Genomic DNA, 26,313 nt, shown 5'->3' with positions numbered 1-26,313 from the left:
TTGAAGTAAAACTAATAATCCATTTTTTAAAGAAATTTAGATTTTTAAAAAGGATGTAGGATAGTACAAATATCTGCTGTATTATAATTTCTAATAAAATTTATTTACCGTTAGTATAATTAAATACAAAATTACCTAAGAATATTTAACATCTTTAAATAGCTGTAGCAACTACTGAAAAGACTATTATTATTCTTTCATTGTAAAAAAATAAATGTACGTGAAAGAAAATTGATAACAAATTTATATAGTTAGGCTACGATAAAAGTATAATTATATGGAATAATCTACAGTATTTAGATCATTTTGTTTGCATGAAATTAATATATATATTAATTATAATATATAATTATAAATTAATATACATATATATATATATATATATATATATATATATATATATATATATATATATATATATATACACACACACAATTAAATATGCAGTCCTACGTCTCTATAAAGTAACTCTGAATTACCAGGGCTTTAAACTGTACCAGTATGAAAATCCAGTTCGAAATAGTAGTTGAACCACCGGGTTGGTATAATGGTGAACGCGTCTTCCCAAATCAGCTGATTTGGAAGTCGAGGGTTCCAGCGTTCAAGTCCTAGTAAAATCAGTTATTTTTACACGGATTTGAATACTAGCTCGTGAATACCGGTGTTCGTTGGTGGTTGGGTTTCAATTAATCACACATCTCAGGAATGGTCGAACTGAGACTGTAAAAGACTACAATGTGAACTTAAGTACAGGCTCCAAAACTAATTTTGTATTGCCGTTATCATTGACTTGCAACATTGTAAACATTCAGTAAATTCACATACAGTATAACATAATACATGCATATGTGTTCTTAATTTGCCTCGTTAAATAAAATTTTTATCTCCATCAAGGTTGAGAGAAAGATTTTATTCTAAAGAAATAGAAAACCGCGATCGTACTAGGAAGGACAGCACGTTTATAACTGAAATTATTTTATCATAGTATTTAATTCGATATAGAGATTTTTTGCAAATTTTAAATAAACTTATATTTACTATAAATTAAATGTTTTTACCACAGACTCTTTCCAATACAAAGCTTCAGAATACGTAGTAACCAAATTATTAACCCATAGATATATATTATAATGCAAAATCTAAAATAAAATTCAATAATTTTTTTATTATTAGATAAATAACGATGGTTATTTAGCAAATTTTTCCACAAACCCAAGTGTAGAAAAATTAAGTTTTTGGATTCTATTGATGAGAATCATTATTATTACAGCTTGCCGGGTTGATTCCCAAGACCCAATTGTAAATTGTTTCAGTTATAATCTAAACAAAAAACAAAAAACTCAAAACTCAAATTTGGGAAAACAGATAAAAAAATTATTATATTAATTTAATACTTGAAAAGAGATTTCAGATATAAAGAACTTTATCATTAAAAATCTGAAATGGACTGTCATGACTTATTGTAAAATGTAAACACAAACGCTCTAGTTGTAATGGAAAATATTTTATTCGATAAACACGCTCTACTAGTACTTACGGACTCGGGTATATAAATATCAGCCATAAAATCTGTTAATAATTCGATATATTTAATTACCTCGATTTAAGCCTTGGATAAGAAACAAAAAAGTAAATTAAGAATGTATAATATTAATTTCCATACATTTCTAAAGAACTATTTAAACAAAACACGCTAACAATTTATTCATTTATTGTGTTGTGATTTTTTTTCAAGTCGAGTTTTAAGTTTTATTTCTATTACTCGCCTTTAGTATAATTTAAATATTTCTGTTGTTTTCGTTATTAGTACGATTTTATATCTACGCTTTTTTATTTCTCGTTTACCTAAAACGAAGGAACTTTTATCACGTAGCATTGAATTCGTATTCATATTTATTTATTTTCGAACCGCCTTATAGATTTTTATTGAGATAGAGCTGTTTAATGTGTTTTTTGTTTAATCTATTTAACATCGTAAATTGAGAAGTGATAATCGATATTTCTAATCTAACGCAACATTCGACTGTTAACTAAAAACGGAAAAAAATAAATCAATAAAACGATGTACCTACCTAGTAAAAAAAAAATTGACAAAAATTTGAGAGCGATTTTTGCAGTCAACATTCTTTTTTGCTATCAAATACGTATTTATTGAAAGCAGAGCTTTCCCAGCATTCTAGCAGCAAATTTTTACTTCATTAAAAAGTAAAGTAGAAAGAAAAATAAAGTAGAAAGAAGTAAATTTTTAACTTTTCTAAACACGGAGGAAGAAGAGGTTTCTTTTACTTTTATCTCTTAGTGGTATATCGGGTCGACATCTGTACATTGAAGCTTAGTGATCCACACATTATAAGACTACAACTATCATAAAATAAGCGGCACTATTAGAATATTGCCACTTATATTATTAATACGATCAATTTAGCGACAAAACGCAACACGTTTTACAGTAGTAATGCAATGGACTTTTTTTTAGCGGCAACAAGATCTAATGAACATAACGAAATGGATTCTTTCTTCACTATTTTATGGAGAAACCATTTCTCTATTGTGAAAACCGAACTATTTTTTGAATTATGAATGAAGATAGCTGTAAAATAAAAAATTGTATACGTATAATCATGAAAATGTTAAAATTATGTAACGTCAATATTAAAATAAATTGTAACCTACACATAAACCAATATTATAAATCTAATGTGAATACGTAATTTAAATTTAATTTTCTAATTCCTTAAGAAAATACCTTATTGTTAAGGAAATATCCTCTCATTAAAAGTCATACAGATTTTTCTTTCTTTTCTTTCAAATATATAGTTTATCTTTTCTTTAGTTAGCTGTGGTTGTATAATTTATTAATTTGAGACATACATTTTCGTGGCTATTTTAAAATTATATCTTCTTTTTTGGTAAAAATTATTTTTAATTTAGTGATTATTCTTACTTTTACACTTTATATGTCTTATCTTAGTAAAAAAAAAAGTTATTTAATTTTATTGAAAAATATATATTAGTTTTATTTCTCGAAAAAATGAAAATCTGAAAATTCAATGAAATAATGAAAGGGATGGAAGTATTCTAAATTTTTGGAGAACAGATGGCCTGAAATCATTAATAGTTTCAACAAATAAATATAACAATTTTATTTAAATATGTTATAACATTTCAGTTTTTTTATTTCCGTCATATTAATTTTTAAAATGTATGCAATATTATTTATTGAAATCAAATTACCGTTCTAAGTTTTTCATGTTTGTTTTTTTTTGTATTAATGATACTGTTTTTGTGATTTGTGTTTCTTATAATATTATTATATTTTGAAACTTAATAGAATAATCCTCATTTCAGTAGGTGCCACCGCATTTAGATTTTTTAAAAATGTAGTTTCTTCATAAGATTCTTTACCGTAATTGTAAGATTAATAAATTAATTATAAACAGTTACTACTTTTTTTTTATTGGAGTACATTTTTAACTGAAAAATGTAAATTCAGTCAAATCTCATGAAACCTTTTTCTTTTTTTTAGATCAGTTGAGATAATATGTGAATGAATATACACGGATCTTTTTCTTGTGTAATGAGACTGAATATTTTATATCCACTGTAAACGTTGCCACATTGAACTATTAAAAAAAAATATAAACTCCCTCTTTCTAAGCACGCAACAGTAATCTGATTTATTTATATAATAAGAAAGAAAACTATACATTACCTCCTATTATATGGTAGCAATACAAGTAATGAAATGATTCTTGAAGAAGGAGTACACGAATTTTTCCACTTTTACGTTACTACTCCCACTCTTTGACCTATATTTATATGGTATTTAGCTCAATTACAGTACAAGATTTTCAACAGAATTGCTTTCTCTGAGAGTAATTATGTTCATTATAGATCGTCTTTGTGGTATTTAGCCTAATTCATTTAAGGATAACCGGGTCTAAGATAACTGACGGCCATTAAAATTCAAAGAAAAAATACCATAATATTCAAACCCCATTATAAAATAATTTACTTATCAGCAAGTAATAATTGGTTATATAAGTAAATAACTTACTTGTTACAAATAATTATTAAAAAAAAAAGATTATTTTTGCGGTAACAAATATTAATCGATTCTTATTTTATTCGTATTCTAAAAAAATGCGTTTTACATTTTATTTGATTAGATTAACCCATTTTCTTTAATATTTTAAGTTATAAAATTATTTTTAGTAGTACTTATTTTGGCCTGAAAATTACGATAGAGGAAGCTGTTTTATCAGGTTGAAGGGAACTCCTCTCTCAGCATAGCCTTGGTAAATTCGTTGAGAAGAACGACTTTATCCATCAGTCCTTTTAATTTTGCCTTTTCATTACCACAGTAATTGTAAACTTAAAAAAATTACTAAACTTGTATCGAAATTAAATTTTTATTTTTGGTGGTTTTGTATTACTTTATATACCGTGACGATGATTATAAGGTACCGGTAAAACGAAAGGATTGTTTTTGATAAAGAATATTTTTAATTAGTTTAAAGAAAAATATTAAATTAATGGGTCTATTACGGTAAGGTAAATCGGTAAAAGTATTTAATAGATTTTTCATAAAACAAATGTAAATTAAATTAGTATCACTAACAAAATAAATAAATCGGTATCAGCGAAAGTTAAAAATCAAAAACTAAAATAATAAGAAACAGTAAGTAGCTAATTAAAAGAAAAAAATTGAATTAAGCGATTTCTGTAGAATAAATGTGTAATTCAGAGATAAATAAAATGGAAAGAATTTTAGTACTAAACGGCCTTTAATTTCCGGATACAGAATATTGACCAAAAGTATTTTCATTTATTACTGCTGTTCAGTTCCAATTAACTACACTATTCGTTGGAAACATTGTGTAATTGAATGCTTAACTATTTCTGGTGGCTACTAAATAAGGTTAATTGCATAGTCATATATTCAATAAATGGATAAATAAAATGAACAATTAAAAACAATGTATTTACGCTTCCAATTTTATCACACAATTAACAGAACGACAGAGAAATTATTATATTAAGGAAATGTACTTCTCGACCCAAAGCCGAAAATAAAAAAATCTAACTCGAAATAATAAAAATACTTTGCATAAAATTTAGTTTCTAAGAAAATTAAAGTCAAACCTTTTGGCGTTGAATGTGACAGACCTTCAGATTTATTTTTGAAGTGCTGTATGGCGTAAATTTGAAGCAGACCAGATCAAATCAACCTTCTAGGTTCTTTAAATACATGTAACCCATTCCCAGTCGTGTAGCCGGTCGGATAACTGACTGACATATTCAAGTACGATGTACGTATTTTTTTTACTGACTTTATCGTTCTTGTTTTATATATCTTTCTCAACCAAAGAGTAATTTGTATACTCATCGAATTCAGCTACGACTTCGGCTCATAAAATTACTTCTGATTTAAAATAGGAAGTAATGATCTCGGGTATAATATGAATATTTTCCGTTTTTTTTATTAAATCATATTATAACAGACTAGTTTGCATTATATTGAACTAACTGATCTAGGGTGCCGACAGTTAACAGATTTAGTTGTACAGTTTGTCCTTCTAACTTGGCTTCAGGAAATAACCAAGTCAAATAACACGCTATCCTTCCAAATTTCCTGTATTACTCTTTTTCCGTAACCAGTATAATTCTAACTTATTTCTACATTATGCTTTAATTGTAAGTTTCACCTTGTTCTATTCTGAGTTTCTGTAGGCAATAAAGGAGTGGAAATTGGAAAAGTGAAGAATGAAGTTCTCAACTCATCTTCATTTTCAATTTTTAGGTACGGTTAAATTTCAGCATCGTTTTCCTCATTTTTCAGTATCGTGACATTAAACGATTCTAGCTGATAATAGCATCTTCTGATTTATATGACTGATAAAAAAAACATTTACTTAATTTATTAAGTAGATACTGCCTTTATTCAGGGTAATCAGTTATTTTACAAAAACTTTACTGTAATTAAAATTAATTATTGCTATTTTATTGAAGCGTTTAAGAATAAATTTCCAGTAATATAGTTTTTTATTTCACCGATTAGATTTACTCGTAAGTTTATTCGTACAACTTGAATACAGTAAGATTTTTGAAGATATTTCAGCATTTGTTATAACTTTAGAATATACTCGTATTTGTTTATGCTACCGGTGAATTAAAAAAGATATATATTACATATTCATTCTGTACATATTTATTAGCGAGTTAACAGTCTTTAACAGTCAGAAAATTAAGAATGTCTATTTTATTAGATTGGTAAGTCGTAAGAACTAGCAGTTAAGCAGATAGCTTTTTAAAGTGCTAATTAGAACAATTTATGGGAAACAACAGAAGAAACTTTTCAGATTAATTAGTCATGGGGGAAAAAGAGCTACAAAAAGTGCAGTGTAGGTTTATTTTACTGGAAATCGGGTAACTCTAGTAAAAGCATTTGTTAATGGATATCGGTTATTAGTTCGAGAAAAATGAATATTCAGACAGAAATGTGGAGAAAAAGAAACTTTTACGCGTAAAAAACAAGAAAGTACGAGTATAAGATTCTGAATACAAATAATTAGATAAAAATGAAGCGTGTCTCTTATCTTTTAACTGGGATATTGAAGAATCATTAAAGTTGCTTTAGGTAGTTTGCTGTTTCTCATATAGCATACATTAAATTATAAACTTCCAAACGTGTACATTTCCAAGTCTATACGTAAATGGAAAGCGGTAAGATTAGAAATTAATTTTTACAAGCGTGCAATTAATTCGATTTTTAGAGGGATTATCGGTTTTCCCCTTTTTTTTCGCTTACAGCTTTTAAAATTTAATGATTTTAATCAGCTTATTTTTTTTCAAGAAATAAAAAAAATTTTCGAGAAATATTATATTATTTTTTTAAGAAAAGACTTTAATTAAAAAGGAAAAAGACAAATGTAAAAATCATTTACAAAATGTCCGTAACGCGTAGGAAGACGATTGCAAAAAATAAAGAAAACATGCAGAATTAAAAATTACATCAAATTTCATAATTTTAGATTAACTAAAAATTTATTTACGACGCTACGTACGTATTCTTTACCGTCACGTTATATGTTTTTAGGCTTCATCCGATTAGGATGCACAAAGGCAGATATGCTTTTGCGTGCCGCTTGCGTTTGATAAAATTTGCTGACCCAAAATGATTTATGTCGGTACACAAACGAGAAAAAGGGTTGGTACATTTTCCCTTAGGGTTATGGTAGTCGATATATGAGGAATAAGAAGCACGTTATCTTTCTCTTTCTCACTCGCTCACGAACGATGAAGTTTATCATTTTCTTGGGTAATCTTCTCACTCATTCCTACTTTTCACCTTCTCTTATCAAACCATCAGTTTTATTTAGATCCAAGAAACCGAATAAAATTACGACTGGCTATTGAGAATTGTAACGCTCGGTTATAAATGTCAGGGCTATTGGAAATCATTCTTATACTTCCTTCATTTGTTAAGTTTTGATAGTAGACATAAACAACGAGCTAGGTTGCGATTTATCATTGTAATATGATGTAAGCTTAGCGTGGATCCATAAAAACATGTTACCAGACTATCCATTTTTCTATCTTTTTTAGTATAAAGCAAATGCTGTTATAAACCTTAGTAATTTTTAAGCTATTATTAATTCTAAATCTTTATATCTAATCCACGCTTTCATTAAATTTTTAAGGTGACTTTTATCTACGTTACCGATGACCTTGATTTTACCTGGATGATTACTCAACTTCCCTTAGGAAATGTATTTTTCAATTACATTTTTGAGTTTCAATTACAATTAATGTTCCGTAATTAGGAAATCAGAAGGTAGTACGATTAAATTTTTTTTTTATCGTTAAGATTATCTTTTTAAATATAAAACTCAATCATCTTCAGTGAGCTAATTAGGTTAACCTATGATTGCTCTCTTTGGGAGCTGTTGTGAAGATATTATGGATCATATTGGAGCGAAATTAACTAAAAGTAACGATACGTTGTTCAATTTGAGTACGATAGAAAAAAAAAAACAGAAAAAGATCTATGATTTATTGCAAAAGGGATCCTTGAAAATCTTTGCGGGGCAAGTTTATAAGAGATAACTTTGTAGACGATATCAATGACGTCATTGACGACACGAGTGACACCTCTAGAACTGCGGAGCACATTACGGAGTCGCGGATGTTCATCCGCGACTCCGTAGTAGAGTTTGCAGATTATCCCAATTACTTTGTTTTATTAACAATGTAACTATTGTGCTAACCATTTATCCTTTCTGTTCTGATTCATTACCTGTTGATTTATGTGCATTTTGTTACTGACTGTGTGGGTTATTAGTTATATTTTATTGATGCACTTTTATTTGTATTATGCTTTGTTGAGACTTTTATTGTATTGTCATGGAAGGTATTGGATCCTCTTTCAGGTCATCGTTACTTTATACGATTTACTTATAGTTTCGTTATTTGGGAAACTGATTGAAAATAAAACAGTAAATAAAAAAAAAGTAAATAAAAGTTCCTTTCTGACAAATAATATGTAAGGAAACAAAACAAATCATAAGACAAAAAAAAAACTGTGTGTTTGAAACATTGGAATGTAAGAGGGTTTTATTTTGTTTTTTAAGACTAATTTATTATTTAAATTTTATTTAAATTTGATTTTGTAAGCAGTTAGTAATGAAATAAATTATTTCGTTCTTCATGAACGATTCAATTAAACAAGATTCTTAAACAAGTCGCCACTGCGATTGTTAAATCATCATTTTATCCGTAGACAGAAGGAATTAGGAAAAATGAATGCAAATATAAATGCGCTACTTGAAATAAATAAATCAATATAAAATTAATAACAAAAAAATAGATAAGTAGATAAGAAATTAATAGATACACTAAAAAATAAAAAAATTAAATCAAGCAAATTTTTAAACATAAAAGAGAAACAATAAACTAAAAGATCTTTGAAGAATACAAGTCGGGAATAATGGTCAGTTTAAACATTTTTTCGACTTGGACTGTCTAGTGCTATACAGTTTCATTTTAATTTTTTTTTTTTAACAGTAATCTTAATTTGTTAATAAATACAGGTAGAAATACTTTTTTAATGTTTACTTATTTTATACTTTTTTTGTAACATTCGGTCAATTGTTTGATTTGTATTTTTTTGTATGCTTATCTTCACTTCTGTAACTGCACTGTACCTACTGATAATAATTATTTAAAAAATTAGATACACATCTAGGTTTAGATTTTTATGTGAGCCATCTTATTTTCGGGAATTTATTTTAATGGCCTATTGCACAATTTAATCTTTAAAAATTTAAAAGTAGTTTTTAACTAGTAATTGTCATTTATATAGGAAATAAAAAGTTTCTGCTTTCAATTACTTTTTCAGTAAATCCTGTAATTGCTTATGAAATATAGAATACTAATTTTATATTAATAATGCTGTATTAGAATACTAATTTTTCATTTATTAAACTATATTTTATATTTATTCAACGTAATGGCTTTGTGTCCATTTTAATCATTAGTTCAGAATTTGATTTATGCAATCGATTAGTTTTTGTAGTAATCTTTTTTATTTATTTAAATAGAAATGAGAAATAGATTAAAATTTTAATATAAAAACTGAAGCAATAAAAACAGGGAAATTTTCTTTTTTTACGATGGCTAACCTGTTGAATAATTGTCTCGCTTATCTAATAAGCTTACTTTTTTAAACTCAATGGAACATAGAAGGTTAAATAATCTGATAAAATAGAGTTAATACAAACATACAGTGTAAAAACGTTTGCACACAGCGACATACTCCCGCACTGAAGCTCACATAATGCGCGTATGTATAGAAATATTCCTTTACTCACAATAGAGTTTTGTGTTAAGCGTATTTTTATGTAATTACTTTTAATTATTACGTCAGGTAATTCGAGAATTCTGTATAAGGTGAAATTATAATTTTACACCTTCCCCTAAAAAAAAATAAATAATTAAAAGGGTGTAAATGCGCCGAAAATAAAAAAGTATGTGTGTGTTGTATGCAATAACACCATAAACTTTCGTTTGTGTGCAGCACAACCTATATATCACAGTTAATTGTTAAACGTTAACCTGTAAACTCATTGCGTAATTCAATATAATAAATTAAACGTTATAAGATTGTATTCTAAGCTTTATAAATAATTTGATAGAATAACGTAGAAACCTCCGTTAAGCAAAGTATAATAAAAAAGTAATACTATTTAATTATTCAACGTTTTAGCTCTGTTCCAGCGGTTTAATGTAATAATAGATTTTGTCTGATACTTTTTCTTGCAATTTTCCATATCATTTAAAGCAATATTAAAATTTAAATAAATCAACAGATGTAAGTAATTCAATAATCATGGGACGGTTCAGAAACTACATCATCTTAGAATTTGGGGAATACTTTAAATATTTATCACCTGCATTATTTAATTTTTACATTGACGATCCTACAGAGAATTGGCAAAAAAGTTTTAAAATCGTATTTTATGATCGATAGCTTTCCTCTGGACACAATGATGTTTGCAGATGACCAGGTGGTTCTAGCAAATTCATAGGCGAATTTGCAATTGGCAGTTTTTAGGTTGCATTCTATATTAAGACAATACAACTTGGAAATATCTACTAACAAAACAAAGGTTTGGGGCTTCATTGGTGAGGAACACTTGCGAACAAAGATGGTCATTAATAATGAAATATTAGAACAGGTAATGACATTTAATTACCTAGCTGTCATTTGTTCTTACTTAAATCAGATGATGTCGTTAATAAGCTGCATAAATTTCAGAGGCTGCTGGGTAACATGCAAAGGACGTTGGACGGTAAACTAAGAGTGGAAACAATAATTTAATTCTATAAAACCACGGCTGTACCGACATTGTTGTATGTATCTGAGACATGGACTCTTACAGCATATAAAAATCGTAGAATTTAAACTACGGAAATGAGATTTCTACGTAGAGTACTGGGAGTTTCATTGAAATATCATATTAGGAGTAATACAGTACAACAGCAGTTGGTAGTTGACAGAACTGAAAATACTATTACAAATTATAGGCAGGGGTGCATGAGTCATTTAAATAGAACGGTTGGGACCAGGATTGCAAAGATTATGTGGGACTACAGAGCAGTCGGTAAGTCAAAGATAGGATGGCCGAGGGATGGATGCAGGGAAAAACTGAAAAACCGAGATCGAGTCTATGGCAGTGGACCAGGCTGAATGGTCTATCAATAACGTTCAAAATGATGATGATGACTTTAAACATTTGTAAAACGCATCTATTAATGTAAAGTAATCGGATACGGTAGATAAAGTTGGCTTCAATATGGTGGCAGCTGATATTATTTTATAAATTTAGCTCCTGCTACCCGCACATTATCTTCGTATTTTCTTTGCTCCACATTCTTTCTATGTATTCAGTTTACCTTCGTTCTAAGAAAATATCCCGAACATTGATTTTAAAAAATTTCCTAAATTTAAGAGGTTAAAAATATTAAAAAATCTTTTTTTTTCCCTACCGGTTCCTACAGTCATTTTTGTTAGTTAAAAGTACAAAATTTTAAATTATTCAGCAGACCTAATCTATTTCATTTAATTAATCAGAACTGATTTCTTCTACCGTAGTGTTCAGGGATTAAACGTAGTATTATGGAAAGAATCTCTGTTCATTTAGAGACAAGATGATTTTATGATTTCGCTTAACGGAAGAATGCATTTTTGGTGAAGTGCCACTTGTTACTTGTAGTCAATTAAAAAAATATTTAAACTACTAAAACTACTACGTAACGTCACCAGTTAACTATTACCGGAATGTATAACAAATATTGGTGTTTGTTAATAATTCTTTACTTTTTTTTTCGTAGACTTTTATAAATTATCTGGACCGTAGAAATAAACTTTCTGTGAATTATTTATTCGCTCAACTGAGAATATTAAATTACTTAGGCATCTACTGCTACTTTTTTTGTGTATGTTGTAAGTAGCATCAGACGCTTGGAGGAGTCCGTATATACGAGATGTATGTAAGCTGTTGTAAGTTCCATCTTACGCCTTGAAAGAGTCGATGTGAAACCAGCAATAAAATAATGTATTGCACAAGTAGCATCAGACGGCTTGAAGGAGTCGCTATGAAACTACTCGTAATAAATTGCAGATAGCATCTGACGCATAGGTATCTGTACAAAACCAAAAATTAACTAATGAATTCCAGGATCCATGTTAAGTCGTGAAGGATTTTTTTTTTATAAAACCAGCAATTAAGTTGTGGATTACTAAATGCGATTGACACCTTGATGGGTAAATTATGCAATTAAAATTACAATAATCTATTTAATTAATTGTGTTGCGTTTAATGCTTTGCAAAGTTATATCTAAAATGAAAACAGTAGTGTATAAGGATAATATACATTGAAACCGACGGGTAAATACAGTGGATTTTTTGTGTTAGTTAAACTGCTGATTATAAATAAAAAGTAAACCTTACTACACACGAGTAATACTGATGTTAAATTTAATTTATTAAAAGGGTTAAGTGAATTATATCATTGTGTCTTTTTTTAGTAAATATAACTAATTTTTGCGCTACAAGCAGAATAATTGTGAAGTTTAAGTAAAAATGTTATTATAACATAAAATTAACTATTTTTAACAAAATATCCTTCAATTTTGTTAACACCACTTTCCAATTTAATTTCGTAATTAACTTCAAATCAGCCGAATGAAAAAATCGTCACAATACAGTCACAATAAAGAAGACCTATTATTATCGACTTATTCTTCTTAAGATTAAAGATCTATAAATAAATAAAAATATATACAATAGTTTAAAAATTGCATAGATAGCATTATATAATAATTTCTTTAAAATTAAAAAAAAAATTGTTTCCTTCCTTTTCATTGTTTACTGTCGAGTACTTTTATAGAGATTTCTGAATCTTTTGGTGATATTTTTAATAAAATCACAATTTAAACTTGAACATTTTACATAATGTTTGCGGTCTCAGTCAGTAAAGTTAGTGTTATTGAAATAGAAAATAAAAGTTATTTTTTATAAATAAAACTGTCGTGCATAAATGAGTATGAAACAAATTTAATCGCAACATTATTTTATATTTTAAATAAAAAGAAGTAAAATGTGTTTACTTACATTAAGTTGTATTTCAATTTTAGAATTTAAAATGTTATTCAGCTATATACCGTTTATACCACCATTTATACAGATTCTATTTGCCGTATTTTAACATATGTTTATATTGATTCTGCTTACTGAATAACCTTGTAGTATTAGATTTGAACTAGTTTCTGTTGAGTATTATTGGCTAAATTCCAAAAGAAAATATTTTTCAATAAACTTCAGTTTGCTGAATAGACATCTATGTGTTGATATGAATGTTTCATGTTATCTATTCTTCGGCGGGATATGCTAAATATCATCATTTTAAATACAAAATTAAACTTTCAAAATATAGAATAGATACTTTTAAATATAAATCTTCATAAGTATTTTTGATATAGCTTATGTAAATACAGTGTCCAGTTTTGAATATGTTAAAGAAAAATTAAAAGGAATAAAAAACGGTTACTACTTTTTTTTTACAAAAAACTAATCACTAAACAAAAAGTAATAAAGTGTTTGTGTATATTAATCTAAATGATATGTTTTCAATATGACTACTAATGAGAAGACAGATTTATAAATTACAACATAAATGAAATAAACAGGTAGCAATCTTATTAAACAATATTCGTTGCTTTATGAAATTTATCCATAATTTTCAGAATGTTAAGTCAAAATGCAGGAATTGATAACTTGGTTTGTACTAACTTAAAATAACATGGTACATACAGCGAGTTTGTAGAGTTAAAAATGCGAAATTGAAGCCGTCATATGATTAATTTTACCGTTCAATGGGTTCAGAGGGAAACAAGTCAGAACTTCTACATAGGATGGCTTGAAGTATGTTTCAAAAGGAATGGAGAACTTAAATTATAGAATAAATATAGTTAGAGAAAGAAGTGTTTTTTTTTCTTTTTGCGACGAAATTCATTTTTGTGTTATCATCGCCCGGAAACAAAAATGTAAAATCTAATAAAATATAAACAAAATTTAAAACAAAATAAAAACTTAAATAAGAAATTTAAAAACAAAATTAAAACTTAATTAAAATATTAAAAACAAAGACAAAATAAAAAAAAATATACAATTGCTATCACAGCCAACATACTAAAAGATTAATTATAGACACTATTACAGATAAAAGACTTAAAAATAAATAATATTTTTAAAAAAACAATTATTGTATATATATATATATATATATATATATATATATAAACTAAAATAAAGATAAAATAAATTTAAAGAACTCCGAGGGAGTATAAAAGGCTCCTTCTCAAATTAAAAAAATAGTCCAGTTATGGGAGAAGATTCATCTGCAGTAATAGAATTAACAATAAATAAAAACAATTAGTATTTCATCGAATTGAACGTAAAGTGGTGGACATGAAAACAGACACAAATTTACAACATCAATTTTCTGCCATAACTCGGCTACTTGTTAACTGATTTTACAAAAATAAAATGTCATTTTGTTCAGAATAAAAGGCTTAATATTTTAGCAAATAACATAATTTTTGATAAACTTATATTTACGGAGATATAACGGATTGAAAAATAAACATGATCGCAATTTTGTAATTTGCAAAGGTATTTAAGTCACGATTTTTTAAAAATTTTAAAACTTTATTACTAAGACGGTTACTAATGTAATTTATTACTAAAGACAAATACTAATGTAATTCGTCTACCCGAACTTGAGAAAGAAAATTTTTATATAAAAATAACAAAATGGCGGAAAGGGGGAGAATGAAGGAGAAATTACCGTTTTTTCTAAGGATATTTTATTGTTTAGTTTTAGTGGAATCCGAAAAAGTATAGCCAGCCCACCATTTTAGAAATAGTCTGTACATATTAAAGTTTCTTATATACTAATATGGTAACAATTCGTTTTTTACTTTCCTGGCATCATAGTACTAGAGCTCTGCTGCAAGAAGAAAAGAATTGTAACAGTCAATAAACGGCATATGGGGTTTTTGAATTTGTCGATATTTTATGGTTTAGGGATCCCAAAAAACAAAAAAAGGAGGTAATATTCGTACATACATATATTTATTCGTTGGTGTTTGAAGGTAAATAAGTTTTGACTGGATAAACCGATTTTGGTGAAATTTTGTACGGCACTCTTGTATATGAGATAATCTGTTGGTAAAAACTTTGGGATCAATATTAACAGGGAGTAAAAAAATTTACCCCGAAATTCATCTTGCCCCAAAATTCGAAAAAACTCTCTTTATTTATTGCATAATTCCTAAACAATTTTTTTTAAATGTATTCCTAGGCATTGCAGCAGTGTACGCGATCCAAAAAAAAACACATACTTTGGGGGCAATATTGTGCAGGAACTGATGAAAGTTTAAAAATAAATTTTTTTTAATGTTTCAAAACTTTTTGGTTTATTGAAACTTTTAATTCTATTGAAAGTTTAAGCAATAAACTTTTGATAACAGCATTACAATAAATTTTAATCATAATTCCCCCCCCACCCCTCAAAAATTAATCTTAGGTAACTTTTTATTGGTTATACATTTTTTAGTGGAATTTTTAAAAATATTTTTAATTTCTTCTTTAACACAGTAGAAAAATCAAGCTGATTTTTGAGATGGTGGAGCAAAAAAAATAAAAAATACCGATGCTTTTCAATTTTTTTGAACTTTTTTTGCTTTATTTAAACATGTAATGATAATTTTACAATAAACCTTCATCATAAATTAACCCCACGCAAAAAAAGAAATCACAGGTGACTTTTTTCATTTATGATTATTTTTCCACTATATAAGAATAAATAACCAACGACATATACCAGGAAAGTATCACAAATTTGTTTTCAAATTTATTTTTATTACATATGATTTTTATGTAAAATTAAATTTTATTATGCTTCAGTCTCGAGTTGATTCATCACTCTTTTATTTACTTAATTGTACATATTATTATCGCACAGCCATTTAAAAGCCAAAGCATCGTAAATCTACTTACCACAGTAATACGTAGAATGTAGTTACTGAGATTCGAGTTAAAAAATTTCATGTAAGGAGAGGAAGTAGAATACATTCACTCTCGCTCTTATGGTATGTGGTTGTACAGGTGGTAGTTAGTGCCAACATTAGGTGGGTTGTAAACTCACCCTTTCTCCAGGTTTGTTACTTCCCCTCGTCATCATATCGCCAGGTCTCATCGTCAGTTGGCGTTATGCCACTCCCTCGGTAACTCAGTACCCGGGTAGATCAATCCTGCTGAACTGTGCCGCTTATTGCTACCTAAAAACTACCCTCAGGCCAAACATCCGAGAAGAATTTAGCCTACTTTGAACGTTTTGTTATATGCCTAATCCTAAATCCTTTACGCGTTATCTATTCCGCTCTTGATTATAGCGTCATCAATTACCATCTCATGCACCGGTTTTGCTTGGACACTGTTTGCTGTGCGATCCACCGATATTTTAATACCTTACCTCGATTGTGACAAATATTTTTTCGGATGAAAATATCGAATCTCAGATCTACTGAGAACAACCTTTATAATGTATGAAAATTGTAATTATTAAGAAGAAAAAAATATTTTTAACCGAGAAAGACTGAGAGAGAGAGAGAGAGGGGGATAAAAAAAAGAGATTTAAGATAAAATTATTTTTTTTTCAAATCAAAATAATAATTTTTGCTATGGAATTTGAGAAGTGATTCATTCAGTATTTTTCTTTAACATAATTTCCGTTCATTCGGTAACATCGTTTCCTGATAAATTAATTGTCTTTTCCTGATAAATTAACACAATTTTTTTTCAGCCTTATTATTTACTTCACGTTAGTAAGATCTATGACGAAATTCGTTTGAGTAGTGTAATATAAATATTCATCTGATTTTACTCTTGGTCGATAATAACAACAAGTCGGAATGCAGTGGAAGGGCTTTAGAGATGAATTATCTGCTTAATGTGATTTAAACTAATAGTGGGTGCTAGTAAAGATGAAGGAACCGGCAACGTACTCTATAATTTTTGCTAGCTACATATTTGGGTACTATTTAGGCTTTTCATATTTCGCTGTTGAATTCATAGAGGATTAACGTATTCAGAAAGAAATGTATTCCTGGCGGTTCGTGTAATACAACTGTGTCGATTTGATTTCAGGAATACGTTCAAGTGCTAAAAATACGTAAGAATGAGAATCAATAAGGCTACAAAAATTATTTTAGTTAATTTTATAATCAACTAATTTTCAAATTCTTAATTCATTAATAGTTCTCTGTATTATTTCTAATTTTCTCTCGTACAGCCCTCTCTTCAACCAAGTATGGGATACGATTCTCCATAACTATCGTTAATGGTGATTTCATTGTTCTTCAGTTTAAATCATCGTTTTTCAAGAGAAGTCTTAGTATTAGTGTCTGTCTGATTCATTTTAAATATAATATTGCAATCGTGAAACGTATCATGAAACAAGAGATGTTATAACAAGTGATAGTCAATACAGCTAGGATTATACATTTCTTAACTTAAGTATTGTGGGAAAAACTGACTTGAGTTGCAAGTCGGATCTGCTCTGGATATGATGCTTATCATGTGATCTACTGAAAATAACCTAAAGAAATTTATTATTCGTTTAGTTTAGATCATTCATTTAATTCTAAATACAGTTTTTTTATTAGAACTTTCTTAATTAATCGAACATAACTTGTATACGGGTGTAAGAAAATAAGATGAGTATTTTATTATCACGCAAAACTAATTTTTTACCAAAAATAAAAGAAAAGATTGTTTAAGATAAATTCCTTAAATACTTGAATAATTTCTTGACATACTAACTGGCTGTAAATAAGGGTTCTGGATAAGATAGAATCATTTCTGATGCGTTGTATTTATATGGTAAAGGAAATAATTACGGCATTTTATAACAATTTTGAAAATATATTAATGGTTTTGAGTGAAATTTTGTCGTTTGATGTGGTTGATCAAGGAAATCTACGATACGGGAAAGAAAAGAAACAGCCCTGCAATTTATTCTATGATCACGATAAATGAAGTACGTAAAGTAATTTACTCCATTGAACTTTAAACATATAGTATCCATCAAAGTTTTTAAAAAAATCCTTATGAAATTATGTAATTTTTTAGTTTAAAATTCTAATCAAATAACGGTTAAGCTTACCTGAGTGCTTGTGTCTTCAGGAGCTAAGTTTTTGTCCGAAGTCCGCTTTTCTGAAACAGCAACAATCCTTTCCGTCACGGCCAGCCGTCAATTCATGGAAGTGTCAGAAAAATGTTTATTTTATTCACCAAAAATTACTTTATTTAATTTAATTTACGTTGGATGATAATACGGGTAATAATCAGCTTACAGTAGTTTCACTTAGTGTGTTTTATGATGCCTTAATGAAGCGTTTGGAATGTACCATTAGTAAGAAAAAAATGTGCTAGATATTTTTTAACGTTAATCGCTGAGAGAAGCAGCAGCATCGATGAAAATTTGTGTTCTGCGATTTTGACTCTGCCGAATTTTTTATGTCACACGCTCATTAACACCCTTGTTATCCTTGAATTTTTTTTCTCGTCTGTTCAATGGAAATTTACAGATTTCCAGTCCTTTAAAATACCAAAGTCTAGCTTTACCAATTACTAAAGTCATAATTTTTTTCTGTTATTTGGCAAACAGAAAAATCTCTTATCGTTTTTTTACGATTCTTTCCTTGGTAAAAGTTTAATTTTTCATGGTTTACCAGGCAAAACTCGATGAAAAAACTTTTTTTATCTGCATTAAAAAAGTTGACAACAATTTTGTCACAATTAATCCATTCATTAAAACATTTTGATCCACTGCTGCTGCTTCTGAAGATATCATTTTAAAAGTAATTAAACATCTGCTACGAAAGTTTTCTAACCGACCGTTAGAAACGTTTAAATCACATATCCATCCTTAATTCATCAGAAACTTCGAGATAATTTTCTTGATGCATAGACCCAAAAATAGAAATTCAACCGCACTCGCTGAAATTATTAATTGATGCATTTGGACCGTTTCTAGTAAAACAAGTTTTTTAATTTTTTTAAATTTCAGCTGTACACATTTAACCGATCTTAAAATATCCTATACTTTTCGTGCACTAAATTTTTCTCTCTTTTTGTGCCCTACATTCTTTAATATTTTTCCTGAAAATATTCAAAAATATTTTGAGGGCCATTATAAAAGTTTAATTTCATAAAAAAGAATCTGAAAAAAAACTTTTTAACTTTATTTTAAACCTTAAGATATATAAATACAGTACGTTACTTTTGATAAAAATGAAAAAATGAAAATCAAAACGGTTAATTTAGTACGAACAAGATATAACAAATTTTCACTGCACTGGACGAGTTTCAGTACTGCACGTCCCAAAATCACATACTATAACGAACTGGATGATTTGTTTAAATAAGATTCCTAGTGCGATTTGACTAATACAAAATGTTTTTCATACAAAATAAACCATTTTTTGGAAATAAAAAAGTTACATTGGCAAAAAAACGTGCATTAAAATTTTTTTCTGCTGTATAGTAGAATATTATATTATTGAAATTTCTAAAATTTATTCTATAATTTAATGTTTGAATTTCTTCTGAAAAAGTACACCATTGTATTTATACTTAAGTCCCAGTTGGATTTAATGTGTTTGTTATTTATAATCAATAAAATTTTATTCCAATTTCACCTATCTTTAACTACACCCTACTATTAATTACGTTAACAGTTGAAGCACTGCTAGAAATTGTTAATGTAATTCTTTACATATTTTTCATACGCTACAAAATTTTCATTCCATATGCCAAGCTCCAGGCTTATGTATTGAAATATCGTAAAAAAACATTGTCTATCTACAACGGAACATAATTTTTCAATACTGTAACTCTTCACAACAATTTTAATTCATAGATGAATATTATTTTTTCATAATTACAGCGGCCTAACGGTACAAATCGTATTATTAGCATTTACATACACTTAATTTTGAACAAAATTATAGGTTCTGCAAACGTTAATAGATGACGTCAATGTCTTTAAATTTTTATAAGGTCGATATCTTTCTAATTAAACTAAAATTAGTTAGATTCTATTTAGTTATTTTAGGACGATACAATAAAATATAATTTTTATACTTGTCTTTGTTTATAATCTAAATCTTGAACAAATAAATTACAATATGATTCACAGCTCTTTGCTTTTTTTTAAGATACGTAAATGTATTTGCGAAACATTTATTTCAGGTTCATTCATTTATAGTGTTCTGCCATTAGGGCAGGTCCAGTCACGGCTGTTCCTCTCCACCTTGTTCTATCTTATGCTAAACTCTTTGTTTCCGCATATTTTCCCTTTTCCATAATCCCATTCACCGCTTGAAATCTTTTCCTTCCACTTCCTTTCCTACTATTCACCAAGCCTTCTATTGGATCCTGTTATAAATACCTTCTTATCATAAAATGTACTAGCTAGTTCTTCTTCCTATATTCAATCACATTTAGCATTTTTCTGTTCTCTCCGATTCTTCTTTATACTTCATTTATTACATGGTCTTGCCATCTGACATTTATCATTCTGCGCCACATCCGCATCTCAAAAGCCTCAATTCGTTTTCTATCTGGCTTTTGTTATCGTCCATGTTTCAGCTCCAAATATTATTTCATATGATTTAAATATAATTTTTTGATATTGAAATCCGTACTACGCGTACATTCGACAACATTTTTATCATCCGATTAATTTCTACATATATTTTAACTGTCTGAAGATATAAAATAAAAAATCTGTTTTTTCTTACGTTTTTAAACTAAAAAAAAAAAAAAACTAAAGGATTTAATGGTTCATAAAAATGAATTTTTGTTTTTGAAATTAGAATTTCCTTTTTAAAAATTATCATCTTCTATAATTATAACGTAGACCATGGAATTAGTCACTGAACATTTTACATTAAGAGTGCAATTTAATAAGACTGTTTTTTAACGATTTAAGTAAATTAGTAATCTACTAGATGAAATGTTTTGAATTTGTTTAAAGTGACGTTGAGTTATGTTATTCAGCCCGTTGATTTATAACGACACTTGACTGTGAGCGGTGTGGAATGAGCGATGGGTGTTTGAGTGTTTTTAAAGTTATACTTTTAAGCTCGTAACGGATGATTATCATCCTGATAATCGTACAGTGCGCGGGACAGGAGACAGCCAGGAGAGAAGCGGGAACTGGAGATGAAGTGAATTAAAAACATACTTAATTCTAGCCGGCCTGGTGGCCACAAATCATCTAGAATTGGACCAACAAGCCGCTTTACTGTATCCCCTCACTCCCAAAAGGTTTGGTAAGAGCGGTTGTGGTTGTTGGTGGTGGGGTTTCAGGAGTAGTGGGGATTGATCGGACAGGGATAGTAAATGCTGACGTCACATTTTCTCTCATACCGCTTTCCAATTCCACCACTACCTCATTGTCCCGTACGTCTGCAACTGACGTCATCATTGCATGTATTTCATTTCAGACGTTGCTAATAGTATCTATCCCCTCTTTCTTTAAGTTTCTCCATTTCTCTTCTTTATCGCTCTCTCTCGGTTTGCGCAAGCGTAACCCCGCACGCATTTTGAAATCTTCACATATGAACTAACTCTCATTTGCTCTTTAAAAACTACATTTATTTCTTATCAATAATTTTGGCAATACTTTGTTTTTAATAACTTATTCTAATCGGATAGCCGATTTATAAGAACCTAATCTACGATAGCGATTGCTTTTCGTGAAATTAATCGTAGAAGAGTTGAGGCTTCCAGACTAAGGCATTCATTTTTATAGTATTGTTCAAATGAAACTTTCTTGAAACGGGAAGTAATTTGTATTAATCCAGAAACCTTCACGTTTCATGACGTTTGCAAGATAAAATAATTTGATAATGTAGAAAAGAAAAACAACAAAAAATATATTCTAAGCTAAAAATGTAAAGAATTCGTTCTAAGTTGAAAAAAATCTAACATTCTCAGTATGCTTAAAACAGTTACAATATTTAAACAAAGCTTAAATGCAAAGGTCAAATTGTTGAAATAATCGATGAAAACAGAAAATTATAAATATTATATGCCTTTAATACATGCCTTTTTTCTGTTTGTTACTTATTTAAATTTGACGTTCTGAAAAAATTCAAAGAACCACGGCTTTTATTTTTTATTATAGTAGTAATTGAATTATGGATGAAAAAATAAAGTAAATTTAATATTTTTTTCCGTAGACCTAATTGTAGATAGAGACCAGTTTCATTTTCAAAGAAGCAATGAAGCAATAGATTTTTAATTTAATAAGTTAACGTTTGATTGCTAATGGTTTATTATTTGTAAATTTTATAACAAAATTGAATAATTAACCTTAAGTATTCCAATATATGAAAGAGTTCAGGACTTTTTTTTGATTTTTAAAAGATACTCAGACTTTTAGAATAATGGATGTAAATAGCCTAGATTAAATCAGCCGGTCAGAAATTTTTGTCTATGGAATAGAACACTCACAAAAAGTAATTTAGTATAACTGAAAAAATATTACTATAATTTACAAAATTATTCACGGAATCTAAAATTAAGTTCATTTTAAGCATAGCTGTTCGCGCTTAAGGCGATTCGATATATTTGAAGCAACAGAAATGTAATTATTTGTACTGCCGCCTTCAATATATGATACCTCTATTTTAATTTTTATCATAAAATTAAGTCGTGTTAAATCTGATTCTATTTGTAATCTAAGGGATTTACAGAAATGCACGCCTGCTTGCATTTGCTCCTTGTAGGGTGACATAAAATTTACTTTAATTTTTATGAACGGATTAATATATCTGCTGTTGCAAGGGTAAACATGAAAATTATGCTATTGTATATCTCACCCCAAGATGTAAATAAAAACTTCACGATGCATTAAAGTATAAAAAGTGATAACCAACGCCTTTAAGGTGCGACACGAAACTCATTTTTTATACGGTATTAACAGTTGCATCTCTAACCTTAAAAAGTGTTTTAACCTTAACGAAAAAAAAGGAAAGGTTATCGGATAATATTTTTCATAACAAAAAATATAGTCGTTTACTTCATATTGGCGACAAAAAATTTATTTATGCAAATTAGAAAGGGTATTTATGAATTCTATGAGCGATAAGTATTATTACTTGTCTAAATTTTTTCAGGCGTAATTCTGTTTATTGGCTGTGGATACGTTTCAAAAATTTTCAAATCAATTAAGGATAAGTCTCAAACTTTAAGAAATTGTCAGACTTTTATTTTTTTTCATTGATTTTTAAATAATTTCTTTTGCAACTCATAACTTTATTTTATTTTTGTAGTAGTTAATGGAAACAACTAGATCTTTATCTTATCACGAAAATTGTATGTTTAAATTTTCTTTAAAAAATTATCTTAATGTGGCTAATTTCTCTTAAGTACTGATATCGGTGTAAATCTATACATTATTAATAGCTTGACGTATATCTACTGACTTCTTCGTGTACTTTCCCATATTTATTCGGTTTGTGGCTCTCAGAATTTTAAAGTAATACAAAATCAGTAGTTAATTTTTGTATACTAAAAAAATTTTAGTTACGTAGTAATTGTTATAAAACTCTCTGAAAGATAATATTAAACGGATTTATTTTTGAGAATATACTATTTTACAATTAATTTTCTCCTTAATTTTCAACGATTTGTTGCGGTCAGTAAATCACTTACAAAAAAACATGATATCAGTCGCAGGTTTATTGTTTTACAAACAAATATATTCGAAAAAATACTATATTTAATTTCTCTGTACAAATTAAAATACGCCTGATTTCATAAAACACTATTATTTAATGTGTATCTAATTTTATGTCGCGCCTCTTTTGAGCCCGTTAAGAGTTTGAACTAAGGCAAGATAATAGTTAGGGCTGAAGAAGGGCGCATTATGCATCAGAAATAACAGTAATTTGTCAAAATAAACAGTCTTTAAAGAATACAAGAATGCTGTTCCCTATAATCTTTCGTCTCGACTCAGGATGTGCTTTATCTTTTATACGATAGAACATGTGAAACTTAATGTTAAAAAGAAAATGTATGAAGTAACATAATGCTAATTCTGAATTTTTAATATCGTAACAGTTCTCTGTATACTTTCCTGATATGTGTTTCCGACGGTAATTGTACCGTTGCAGTGTAAAAAACTATTGTTATTAAAGTAAGAAATAAAAATTATAACTAATATTATTTTAATAGAGTTCCACTGGTAATGTAATACTAACGCTTTTATAATAGTATCATAATTAGAATTAGAAGAAGAAACTAAGATTTTCCGAGAAAAATTGTTGACTGATTCCGTTACAAGCAGTTGGTTTCCAAAAACCTGTAGGATCTTAGGTATTAGCATATTGAAAACTACCGGACTTGAAGTAAAGATGAATGAATAAATTTAAGTATAGTTTACTAAATCGCTTCCCAAAGATCGCTGAGATTAGGCGACTCGTTTTTCTTTTAAATGGATGACCGAACACAGTTAGCAAATTGAGGCTAATGACTTCAGTAATTAATGATAATTAAAATTAGATATAAATTAATAACCTGCGTTCGGATCAAAGCTTATAACTCACGTAATTTGCGACATTTAACGAGTTTCGTATGAACTACTTCATGAATATACTTTATCTAATACGTTATATTTACTTACGTAAGTTACATTTATTTAATTAAAGACGAAAAAAATATCGGGTTAATATTCTTGAATAGTAAAAATTAACCTCTTTTATTTCACATTGATGATAAAAAATTTATTTATGATATTTATATTTATTTATGAATTTAGGATATTTATGAACTCCATGAGCGACACGTGTTGTTACTTGTCTAAATCTTTTCGAATGTGTTTCTATTAACTTGGTGTGGAGACGTAATAAAAATCTTCAAATCAATAAGCAGTAGGTAACAAGAATGAATATAAAATTATCTTTAAACCGCTACTTTTTAATAATTCTTTAAAGGTAGTTTTACTTGAACAAAAAAAGAAAAATCATACTTTTCTTATTTAACCGTTATTCAATATAATTCTGTTCAGTATTTTAGCATAGTACTGTTACATCTAAAACTTACGAATTAATGATCTGAAAACTCATTCACTGTAAAAGCTTTGGTGATATTTTAGAGTTAATTTTCGCTAAAATATGCGGGAAAATAATTTTGGCGGCAATAATTTAGCTCAGACGAAAAAAAAGAAGATTCGTACTGAAAATAACTATTAGAATTGTTTACTGGTATTCAAAACAAATTTAAAACCGGGCAGGAAAATCTAATAAAGAATATGTTCCAGCAGGGTTTTAAAATCTGAATTTAATGGAACTTCGCAATTATTTCCACAAAAATTAATAGAAAAGTAACAATGGCACTGCAACTGTTTGTTATCAATAGTGTTTTAAAAATAATATTCTACTACCATATTTCATTTGGTATGAACCTGGAACTTTATTGTTCTCATTACTATGTCTTTTCACTACTGCAAAATATATTTAAAACAATTGTTATTTCTTGTTTTGCTTGTTTTTTCGTTTTCTTTAGTTTTTTCGGTTTACATAGAAAGGACATGGTGATTTTTAGTGCCTGATTCCCGTCCTATCTCCACCTCACTAGCAGATGACAGAATTATCTGCTGGCATTAACTACTGAACGTTCTACTTATTCAGCTACTAATTATCTTTGATATTTTATAATGAAACCGATGTTCGTACGAGAACCAATTTTGTTTAAACGATGCAGAAAGCCAAAAGTATACTGAAATAAAGCAATAGAAAACTCAAAATTAACTTGCAATTTTTAAAATTATAATAATGTGTAACTTTTGTGTTTTACAGTCCAGTCAAAAGGAAAAAAATTAAACCTTAATGACACCTAACTGGTGAACGTAGATTACGATGATTGTTTTTTCGATCTTAACTATGGTAGCCAGTGGACCAGAAAAGCAAAGGCAATTTTCACCAGCCAACTGTATGTCTATGATCTCTCATCTTAAAATTGCTGAGGTCATCTTAAAATTAGTTCAGAGCTTAAACTTATTTAGTTATTAAATTTATTACTGATAATAATTATAGTATTTTTTAGAATTTAACTTCTTTATTACACAAGTATTTTTAAAATGGATTAATAAAAGAATTTAGTTTTGTTT

The 26,313-nt window shown here is 28.3% G+C and overlaps 1 protein-coding gene across 1 annotated transcript in view; it reads left to right on the top strand.

The window, feature by feature from the left end:
- Positions 1–26,313, top strand: part of LOC142317747 (uncharacterized) — a 507,996-nt gene that overhangs the window by 117,208 nt on the left and 364,475 nt on the right. The window lies entirely within an intron of this gene.

This window comes from Lycorma delicatula, chromosome 1 (assembly GCF_047948215.1).
Source record: "Lycorma delicatula isolate Av1 chromosome 1, ASM4794821v1, whole genome shotgun sequence".
In the NCBI taxonomy this organism is placed as follows: domain Eukaryota; kingdom Metazoa; phylum Arthropoda; class Insecta; order Hemiptera; family Fulgoridae; genus Lycorma; species Lycorma delicatula.
Note: the sequence above shows the minus strand (reverse complement) of the source record. Positions and strands in the feature narration are given on the sequence as shown.